Source organism: Pseudophryne corroboree, chromosome 3, assembly GCF_028390025.1.
Source record: "Pseudophryne corroboree isolate aPseCor3 chromosome 3, aPseCor3.hap2, whole genome shotgun sequence".
In the NCBI taxonomy this organism is placed as follows: domain Eukaryota; kingdom Metazoa; phylum Chordata; class Amphibia; order Anura; family Myobatrachidae; genus Pseudophryne; species Pseudophryne corroboree.
This window is the reverse complement of record NC_086446.1, coordinates 112,228,563-112,236,062: the sequence shown is the minus strand read 5'-3', so window position 1 is coordinate 112,236,062 and position 7,500 is coordinate 112,228,563. Positions and strand designations below refer to the sequence as shown.

General features: G+C 40.9%; 25 non-coding genes and 8 pseudogenes across 25 annotated transcripts; all 33 read right to left on the bottom strand.

Moving 5' to 3' along the window:
* Positions 1-104: 104 nt before the first annotated feature.
* Positions 105-223, bottom strand: LOC135058394 (5S ribosomal RNA). The gene has a single exon (XR_010244823.1). It is a non-coding gene; the product is annotated as a 5S ribosomal RNA (ribosomal RNA).
* A 107-nt stretch (positions 224-330) lies between these two features.
* On the bottom strand, positions 331-449 carry LOC135063200 (5S ribosomal RNA). Its single transcript, XR_010249536.1, has one exon. It is a non-coding gene; the product is annotated as a 5S ribosomal RNA (ribosomal RNA).
* A 107-nt stretch (positions 450-556) lies between these two features.
* LOC134894399 (5S ribosomal RNA) lies at positions 557-675 on the bottom strand (annotated as a pseudogene).
* A 108-nt stretch (positions 676-783) lies between these two features.
* Positions 784-902, bottom strand: LOC134899117 (5S ribosomal RNA). The gene has a single exon (XR_010172800.1). It is a non-coding gene; the product is annotated as a 5S ribosomal RNA (ribosomal RNA).
* A 107-nt stretch (positions 903-1,009) lies between these two features.
* LOC134889166 (5S ribosomal RNA) lies at positions 1,010-1,128 on the bottom strand (annotated as a pseudogene).
* A 107-nt stretch (positions 1,129-1,235) lies between these two features.
* Positions 1,236-1,354, bottom strand: LOC135060236 (5S ribosomal RNA). The gene has a single exon (XR_010246628.1). It is a non-coding gene; the product is annotated as a 5S ribosomal RNA (ribosomal RNA).
* A 107-nt stretch (positions 1,355-1,461) lies between these two features.
* LOC134886747 (5S ribosomal RNA) lies at positions 1,462-1,580 on the bottom strand. The gene has a single exon (XR_010170823.1). It is a non-coding gene; the product is annotated as a 5S ribosomal RNA (ribosomal RNA).
* A 107-nt stretch (positions 1,581-1,687) lies between these two features.
* LOC135063187 (5S ribosomal RNA) lies at positions 1,688-1,806 on the bottom strand. The gene has a single exon (XR_010249524.1). It is a non-coding gene; the product is annotated as a 5S ribosomal RNA (ribosomal RNA).
* Positions 1,807-1,913: 107 nt separating this feature from the next.
* Positions 1,914-2,032, bottom strand: LOC134887393 (5S ribosomal RNA; annotated as a pseudogene).
* Positions 2,033-2,139: 107 nt separating this feature from the next.
* Positions 2,140-2,258, bottom strand: LOC134899001 (5S ribosomal RNA). Its single transcript, XR_010172689.1, has one exon. It is a non-coding gene; the product is annotated as a 5S ribosomal RNA (ribosomal RNA).
* Positions 2,259-2,365: 107 nt separating this feature from the next.
* LOC134887081 (5S ribosomal RNA) lies at positions 2,366-2,484 on the bottom strand (annotated as a pseudogene).
* A 107-nt stretch (positions 2,485-2,591) lies between these two features.
* On the bottom strand, positions 2,592-2,710 carry LOC134898886 (5S ribosomal RNA). Its single transcript, XR_010172574.1, has one exon. It is a non-coding gene; the product is annotated as a 5S ribosomal RNA (ribosomal RNA).
* A 107-nt stretch (positions 2,711-2,817) lies between these two features.
* LOC134901762 (5S ribosomal RNA) lies at positions 2,818-2,936 on the bottom strand. Its single transcript, XR_010175243.1, has one exon. It is a non-coding gene; the product is annotated as a 5S ribosomal RNA (ribosomal RNA).
* A 107-nt stretch (positions 2,937-3,043) lies between these two features.
* On the bottom strand, positions 3,044-3,162 carry LOC135060317 (5S ribosomal RNA). Its single transcript, XR_010246708.1, has one exon. It is a non-coding gene; the product is annotated as a 5S ribosomal RNA (ribosomal RNA).
* A 107-nt stretch (positions 3,163-3,269) lies between these two features.
* LOC135060225 (5S ribosomal RNA) lies at positions 3,270-3,388 on the bottom strand. The gene has a single exon (XR_010246617.1). It is a non-coding gene; the product is annotated as a 5S ribosomal RNA (ribosomal RNA).
* Positions 3,389-3,495: 107 nt separating this feature from the next.
* LOC134886746 (5S ribosomal RNA) lies at positions 3,496-3,614 on the bottom strand. The gene has a single exon (XR_010170822.1). It is a non-coding gene; the product is annotated as a 5S ribosomal RNA (ribosomal RNA).
* A 107-nt stretch (positions 3,615-3,721) lies between these two features.
* LOC134885179 (5S ribosomal RNA) lies at positions 3,722-3,840 on the bottom strand. The gene has a single exon (XR_010169301.1). It is a non-coding gene; the product is annotated as a 5S ribosomal RNA (ribosomal RNA).
* A 107-nt stretch (positions 3,841-3,947) lies between these two features.
* Positions 3,948-4,066, bottom strand: LOC134901661 (5S ribosomal RNA). Its single transcript, XR_010175147.1, has one exon. It is a non-coding gene; the product is annotated as a 5S ribosomal RNA (ribosomal RNA).
* A 107-nt stretch (positions 4,067-4,173) lies between these two features.
* LOC135059643 (5S ribosomal RNA) lies at positions 4,174-4,292 on the bottom strand. Its single transcript, XR_010246040.1, has one exon. It is a non-coding gene; the product is annotated as a 5S ribosomal RNA (ribosomal RNA).
* A 107-nt stretch (positions 4,293-4,399) lies between these two features.
* Positions 4,400-4,518, bottom strand: LOC134886745 (5S ribosomal RNA). The gene has a single exon (XR_010170821.1). It is a non-coding gene; the product is annotated as a 5S ribosomal RNA (ribosomal RNA).
* Positions 4,519-4,625: 107 nt separating this feature from the next.
* Positions 4,626-4,744, bottom strand: LOC134890224 (5S ribosomal RNA; annotated as a pseudogene).
* A 107-nt stretch (positions 4,745-4,851) lies between these two features.
* LOC134898769 (5S ribosomal RNA) lies at positions 4,852-4,970 on the bottom strand. Its single transcript, XR_010172459.1, has one exon. It is a non-coding gene; the product is annotated as a 5S ribosomal RNA (ribosomal RNA).
* A 107-nt stretch (positions 4,971-5,077) lies between these two features.
* On the bottom strand, positions 5,078-5,196 carry LOC135069624 (5S ribosomal RNA). Its single transcript, XR_010255802.1, has one exon. It is a non-coding gene; the product is annotated as a 5S ribosomal RNA (ribosomal RNA).
* Positions 5,197-5,303: 107 nt separating this feature from the next.
* Positions 5,304-5,422, bottom strand: LOC135059642 (5S ribosomal RNA). Its single transcript, XR_010246039.1, has one exon. It is a non-coding gene; the product is annotated as a 5S ribosomal RNA (ribosomal RNA).
* Positions 5,423-5,529: 107 nt separating this feature from the next.
* Positions 5,530-5,648, bottom strand: LOC135058393 (5S ribosomal RNA). The gene has a single exon (XR_010244822.1). It is a non-coding gene; the product is annotated as a 5S ribosomal RNA (ribosomal RNA).
* Positions 5,649-5,755: 107 nt separating this feature from the next.
* LOC135063176 (5S ribosomal RNA) lies at positions 5,756-5,874 on the bottom strand. The gene has a single exon (XR_010249513.1). It is a non-coding gene; the product is annotated as a 5S ribosomal RNA (ribosomal RNA).
* A 107-nt stretch (positions 5,875-5,981) lies between these two features.
* Positions 5,982-6,100, bottom strand: LOC134894398 (5S ribosomal RNA; annotated as a pseudogene).
* Positions 6,101-6,208: 108 nt separating this feature from the next.
* Positions 6,209-6,327, bottom strand: LOC134898673 (5S ribosomal RNA). The gene has a single exon (XR_010172364.1). It is a non-coding gene; the product is annotated as a 5S ribosomal RNA (ribosomal RNA).
* Positions 6,328-6,434: 107 nt separating this feature from the next.
* On the bottom strand, positions 6,435-6,553 carry LOC134889165 (5S ribosomal RNA; annotated as a pseudogene).
* A 107-nt stretch (positions 6,554-6,660) lies between these two features.
* LOC135060213 (5S ribosomal RNA) lies at positions 6,661-6,779 on the bottom strand. The gene has a single exon (XR_010246606.1). It is a non-coding gene; the product is annotated as a 5S ribosomal RNA (ribosomal RNA).
* Positions 6,780-6,886: 107 nt separating this feature from the next.
* Positions 6,887-7,005, bottom strand: LOC134886744 (5S ribosomal RNA). Its single transcript, XR_010170820.1, has one exon. It is a non-coding gene; the product is annotated as a 5S ribosomal RNA (ribosomal RNA).
* Positions 7,006-7,112: 107 nt separating this feature from the next.
* Positions 7,113-7,231, bottom strand: LOC135063165 (5S ribosomal RNA). The gene has a single exon (XR_010249502.1). It is a non-coding gene; the product is annotated as a 5S ribosomal RNA (ribosomal RNA).
* A 107-nt stretch (positions 7,232-7,338) lies between these two features.
* On the bottom strand, positions 7,339-7,457 carry LOC134887392 (5S ribosomal RNA; annotated as a pseudogene).
* Positions 7,458-7,500: the final 43 nt, after the last annotated feature.

Here is a 7,500-nt window from a genome sequence, read left to right as displayed (position 1 = left end):
CTTTATGGTTTCTGTTAGAACTTTTCTACTTCTAACTACTGGTTCATAAATGAATACGTTTGAAAATGGAATGCATCAACAGAACGGTGTTGGCAGTATAAAAATATCTACAGCACCTTGTATTCCCAGGTGGTCTCCCATCCAAGTACTAACCAGGCCCAACACTGCTTAGCTTCCAAGATCAGATGAGATTGGGCGTATCCAGTGTGGTGTAGCTGTAGATTAGCTTTGTGGTTTTTGTTTGAACTTTTCTACTTCTAACTACTGGTTCATAAATGAATACGTTTGAAAATGGAATGCATCAACAGAACGGTGTTGGCAGTATAAAAATATCTACAGCACCTTGTATTCCCAGGTGGTCTCCCATCCAAGTACTAACCAGGCCCAACACTGCTTAGCTTCCAAGATCAGATGAGATTGGGCGTATCCAGTGTGGTGTGGCTGTAGATTAGCTTTGTGGTTTCTGTTTGAACTTTTCTACTTCTAACTACTGGTTCATAAATGAATACATTTGAAAATGGAATGCATCAACAGAACGGTGTTGGCAGTATAAAAATATCTACAGCACCTTGTATGCCCAGGTGGTCTCCCATCCAAGTACTAACCAGGCCCAACACTGCTTAGCAAACAAGATCAGATGAGATTGGGCGTATCCAGTGTGGTGTTGCTGTAGATGAACTTTCTGGTTTCTGTTAGAACTTTTCTACTTCTAACTACTGGTTCATAAATGAATACGTTTTAAAATGGAATGCATCAACAGAATGGTGTTGGTAGTATAAAAAATATCTACAGCACCTCGTATTCCCAGGTGGTCTCCCATCCAAGTACTAACCAGGCCCAACACTGCTTAGCTTCCAAGATCAGATGAGATTGGGCGTATTCAGTGTGGTGTGGCTGTAGATGAGCTTTATGGTTTCTGTTAGAACTTTTCTACTTCTAACTACTGGTTCATAAATGAATACGTTTGAAAATGGAATGCATCAACAGAACGGTGTTGGCAGTATAAAAATATCTACAGCACCTTGTATTCCCAGGTGGTCTCCCATCCAAGTACTAACCAAGCCCAACACTGCTTAGCTAACAAGATCAGATGAGATTGGGCGTATCCAGTGTGGTGTTGCTGTAGATGAACTTTCTGGTTTCTGTTAGAACTTTTCTACTTCTAACTACTGGTTCATAAATGAATACGTTTTAAAATGGAATGCATCAACAGAACGGTGTTGGCAGTATAAAAATATCTACAGCACCTTGTATTCCCAGGTGGTCTCCCATCCAAGTACTAACCAGGCCCAACACTGCTTAGCTTCCAAGATCAGATGAGATTGGGCGTATTCAGTGTGGTGTGGCTGTAGATTAGCTTTGTGGTTTCTGTTTGAACTTTTCTACTTCTAACTACTGGTTCATAAATGAATACATTTGAAAATGGAATGCATCAACAGAACGGTGTTGGCAGTATAAAAATATCTACAGCACCTTGTATTCCCAGGTGGTCTCCCATCCAAGTACTAACCAGGCCCAACACTGCTTAGCTAACAAGATCAGATGAGATTGGGCGTATCCAGTGTGGTGTTGCTGTAGATGAACTTTCTGGTTTCTGTTAGAACTTTTCTACTTCTAACTACTGGTTCATAAATGAATACGTTTTAAAATGGAATGCATCAACAGAACGGTGTTGGCAGTATAAAAATATCTACAGCACCTTGTATTCCCAGGTGGTCTCCCATCCAAGTACTAACCAGGCCCAACACTGCTTAGCTTCCAAGATCAGATGAGATTGGGCGTATCCAGTGTGGTGTGGCTGTAGATTAGCTTTGGGGTTTTTGTTTGAACTTTTCTACTTCTAACTACTGGTTCATAAATGAATACATTTGAAAATGGAATGCATCAACAGAACGGTGTTGGCAGTATAAAAATATCTACAGCACCTTGTATTCCCAGGTGGTCTCCCATCCAAGTACTAACCAGGCCCAACACTGCTTAGCTAGCAAGATCAGATGAGATTGGGCGTATCCAGTGTGGTGTTGCTGTAGATAAACTTTCTGGTTTCTGTTAGAACTTTTCTACTTCTAACTACTGGTTCATAAATGAATACGTTTTAAAATGGAATGCATCAACAGAATGGTGTTGGTAGTATAAAAATATCTACAGCACCTCGTATTCCCAGGTGGTCTCCCATCCAAGTACTAACCAGGCCCAACACTGCTTAGCTTCCAAGATCAGATGAGATTGGGCGTATTCAGTGTGGTGTGGCTGTAGATTAGCTTTGTGGTTTCTGTTTGAACTTTTCTACTTCTAACTACTGGTTCATAAATGAATACATTTGAAAATGGAATGCATCAACAGAACGGTGTTGGCAGTATAAAAATATCTACAGCACCTTGTATTCCCAGGTGGTCTCCCATCCAAGTACTAACTAGGCCCAACACTGCTTAGCTAACAAGATCAGATGAGATTGGGCGTATCCAGTGTGGTGTTGCTGTAGATGAACTTTCTGGTTTCTGTTAGAACTTTTCTACTTCTAACTACTGGTTCATAAATGAATACGTTTTAAAATGGAATGCATCAACAGAATGGTGTTGGTAGTATAAAAATATCTACAGCACCTCGTATTCCCAGGTGGTCTCCCATCCAAGTACTAACCAGGCCCAACACTGCTTAGCTTCCAAGATCAGATGAGATTGGGCGTATTCAGTGTGGTGTGGCTGTAGATGAGCTTTATGGTTTCTGTTAGAACTTTTCTACTTCTAACTACTGGTTCATAAATGAATACGTTTTAAAATGGAATGCATCAACAGAACGGTGTTGGCAGTATAAAAATATCTACAGCACCTTGTACTCCCAGGTGGTCTCCCATCCAAGTACTAACCAGGCCCAACACTGCTTAGCTTCCAAGATCAGATGAGATTGGGCGTATCCAGTGTGGTGTGGCTGTAGATTAGCTTTGTGGTTTTTGTTTGAACTTTTCTACTTCTAACTACTGGTTCATAAATGAATACGTTTGAAAATGGAATGCATCAACAGAACGGTGTTGGCAGTATAAAAATATCTACAGCACCTTGTATTCCCAGGTGGTCTCCCATCCAAGTACTAACCAGGCCCAACACTGCTTAGCTTCCAAGATCAGATGAGATTGGGCGTATCCAGTGTGGTTTTGCTGTAGATGAACTTTCTGGTTTCTGTTAGAACTTTTCTACTTCTAACTACTGGTTCATAAATGAATACGTTTTAAAATGGAATGCATCAACAGAACAGTGTTGGCAGTATAAAAATATCTACAGCACCTTGTATTCCCAGGTGGTCTCCCATCCAAGTACTAACCAGGCCCAACACTGCTTAGCTTCCAAGATCAGATGAGATTGGGCGTATTCAGTGTGGTGTGGCTGTAGATTAGCTTTGTGGTTTCTGTTTGAACTTTTCTACTTCTAACTACTGGTTCATAAATGAATACATTTGAAAATGGAATGCATCAACAGAACGGTGTTGGCAGTATAAAAATATCTACAGCACCTTGTATTCCCAGGTGGTCTCCCATCCAAGTACTAACCAGGCCCAACACTGCTTAGCTAACAAGATCAGATGAGATTGGGCGTATCCAGTGTGGTGTTGCTGTAGATGAACTTTCTGGTTTCTGTTAGAACTTTTCTACTTCTAACTACTGGTTCATAAATGAATACGTTTTAAAATGGAATGCATCAACAGAATGGTGTTGGTAGTATAAAAATATCTACAGCACCTCGTATTCCCAGGTGGTCTCCCATCCAAGTACTAACCAGGCCCAACACTGCTTAGCTAACAAGATCAGATGAGATTGGGCGTATCCAGTGTGGTGTTGCTGTAGATGAACTTTCTGGTTTCTGTTAGAACTTTTCTACTTCTAACTACTGGTTCATAAATGAATACGTTTTAAAATGGAATGCATCAACAGAATGGTGTTGGTAGTATAAAAATATCTACAGCACCTCGTATTCCCAGGTGGTCTCCCATCCAAGTACTAACCAGGTCCAACACTGCTTAGCTTCCAAGATCAGATGAGATTGGGCGTATTCAGTGTGGTGTGGCTGTAGATGAGCTTTATGGTTTCTGTTATAACTTTTCTACTTCTAACTACCGGTTCATAAATGAATACGTTTGAAAATGGAATGCATCAACAGAACGGTGTTGGCAGTATAAAAATATCTACAGCACCTTGTATTCCCAGGTGGTCTCCCATCCAAGTACTAACCAGGCCCAACACTGCTTAGCTTCCAAGATCAGATGAGATTGGGCGTATCCAGTGTGGTGTTGCTGTAGATGAACTTTCTGGTTTCTGTTAGAACTTTTCTACTTCTAACTACTGGTTCATAAATGAATACGTTTTAAAATGGAATGCATCAACAGAACGGTGTTGGCAGTATAAAAATATCTACAGCACCTTGTATTCCCAGGTGGTCTCCCATCCAAGTACTAACCAGGCCCAACACTGCTTAGCTAACAAGATCAGATGAGATTGGGCGTATCCAGTGTGGTGTTGCTGTAGATGAACTTTCTGGTTTCTGTTAGAACTTTTCTACTTCTAACTACTGGTTCATAAATGAATACGTTTTAAAATGGAATGCATCAACAGAATGGTGTTGGTAGTATAAAAATATCTACAGCACCTCGTATTCCCAGGTGGTCTCCCATCCAAGTACTAACCAGGCCCAACACTGCTTAACTTCCAATATCAGATGACATTGGGCGTATCCAGTGTGGTGTTGCTGTAGATGAACTTTCTGGTTTCTGTTAGAACTTTTCTACTTCTAACTACTGGTTCATAAATGAATACGTTTTAAAATGGAATGCATCAACAGAATGGTGTTGGTAGTATAAAAATATCTACAGCACCTCGTATTCCCAGGTGGTCTCCCATCCAAGTACTAACCAGGCCCAACACTGCTTAGCTTCCAAGATCAGATGAGATTGGGCGTATTCAGTGTGGTGTGGCTGTAGATGAGCTTTATGGTTTCTGTTAGAACTTTTCTACTTCTAACTACTGGTTCATAAATGAATACGTTTGAAAATGGAATGCATCAACAGAACGGTGTTGGCAGTATAAAAATATCTACAGCACCTTGTATTCCCAGGTGGTCTCCCATCCAAGTACTAACCAGGCCCAACACTGCTTAGCTAACAAGATCAGATGAGATTGGGCGTATTCAGTGTGGTGTGGCTGTAGATTAGCTTTGTGGTTTCTGTTTGAACTTTTCTACTTCTAACTACTGGTTCATAAATGAATACATTTGAAAATGGAATGCATCAACAGAACGGTGTTGGCAGTATAAAAATATCTACAGCACCTTGTATTCCCAGGTGGTCTCCCATCCAAGTACTAACCAGGCCCAACACTGCTTAGCTTCCAAGATCAGATGAGATTGGGCGTATCCAGTGTGGTGTTGCTGTAGATGAACTTTCTGGTTTCTGTTAGAACTTTTCTACTTCTAACTACTGGTTCATAAATGAATACGTTTGAAAATGGAATGCATCAACAGAACGGTGTTGGCAGTATAAAAATATCTACAGCACCTTGTATTCCCAGGTGGTCTCCCATCCAAGTACTAACCAGGCCCAACACTGCTTAGCTTCCAAGATCAGATGAGATTGGGCGTATCCAGTGTGGTGTAGCTGTAGATTAGCTTTGTGGTTTTTGTTTGAACTTTTCTACTTCTAACTACTGGTTCATAAATGAATACGTTTGAAAATGGAATGCATCAACAGAACGGTGTTGGCAGTATAAAAATATCTACAGCACCTTGTATTCCCAGGTGGTCTCCCATCCAAGTACTAACCAGGCCCAACACTGCTTAGCTTCCAAGATCAGATGAGATTGGGCGTATCCAGTGTGGTGTGGCTGTAGATTAGCTTTGTGGTTTCTGTTTGAACTTTTCTACTTCTAACTACTGGTTCATAAATGAATACATTTGAAAATGGAATGCATCAACAGAACGGTGTTGGCAGTATAAAAATATCTACAGCACCTTGTATGCCCAGGTGGTCTCCCATCCAAGTACTAACCAGGCCCAACACTGCTTAGCAAACAAGATCAGATGAGATTGGGCGTATCCAGTGTGGTGTTGCTGTAGATGAACTTTCTGGTTTCTGTTAGAACTTTTCTACTTCTAACTACTGGTTCATAAATGAATACGTTTTAAAATGGAATGCATCAACAGAATGGTGTTGGTAGTATAAAAAATATCTACAGCACCTCGTATTCCCAGGTGGTCTCCCATCCAAGTACTAACCAGGCCCAACACTGCTTAGCTTCCAAGATCAGATGAGATTGGGCGTATTCAGTGTGGTGTGGCTGTAGATGAGCTTTATGGTTTCTGTTAGAACTTTTCTACTTCTAACTACTGGTTCATAAATGAATACGTTTGAAAATGGAATGCATCAACAGAACGGTGTTGGCAGTATAAAAATATCTACAGCACCTTGTATTCCCAGGTGGTCTCCCATCCAAGTACTAACCAAGCCCAACACTGCTTAGCTAACAAGATCAGATGAGATTGGGCGTATCCAGTGTGGTGTTGCTGTAGATGAACTTTCTGGTTTCTGTTAGAACTTTTCTACTTCTAACTACTGGTTCATAAATGAATACGTTTTAAAATGGAATGCATCAACAGAACGGTGTTGGCAGTATAAAAATATCTACAGCACCTTGTATTCCCAGGTGGTCTCCCATCCAAGTACTAACCAGGCCCAACACTGCTTAGCTTCCAAGATCAGATGAGATTGGGCGTATTCAGTGTGGTGTGGCTGTAGATTAGCTTTGTGGTTTCTGTTTGAACTTTTCTACTTCTAACTACTGGTTCATAAATGAATACATTTGAAAATGGAATGCATCAACAGAACGGTGTTGGCAGTATAAAAATATCTACAGCACCTTGTATTCCCAGGTGGTCTCCCATCCAAGTACTAACCAGGCCCAACACTGCTTAGCTAACAAGATCAGATGAGATTGGGCGTATCCAGTGTGGTGTTGCTGTAGATGAACTTTCTGGTTTCTGTTAGAACTTTTCTACTTCTAACTACTGGTTCATAAATGAATACGTTTTAAAATGGAATGCATCAACAGAACGGTGTTGGCAGTATAAAAATATCTACAGCACCTTGTATTCCCAGGTGGTCTCCCATCCAAGTACTAACCAGGCCCAACACTGCTTAGCTTCCAAGATCAGATGAGATTGGGCGTATCCAGTGTGGTGTGGCTGTAGATTAGCTTTGGGGTTTTTGTTTGAACTTTTCTACTTCTAACTACTGGTTCATAAATGAATACATTTGAAAATGGAATGCATCAACAGAACGGTGTTGGCAGTATAAAAATATCTACAGCACCTTGTATTCCCAGGTGGTCTCCCATCCAAGTACTAACCAGGCCCAACACTGCTTAGCTAGCAAGATCAGATGAGATTGGGCGTATCCAGTGTGGTGTTGCTGTAGATAAACTTTCTGGTTTCTGTTAGAACTTTTCTACTTCTAACTACT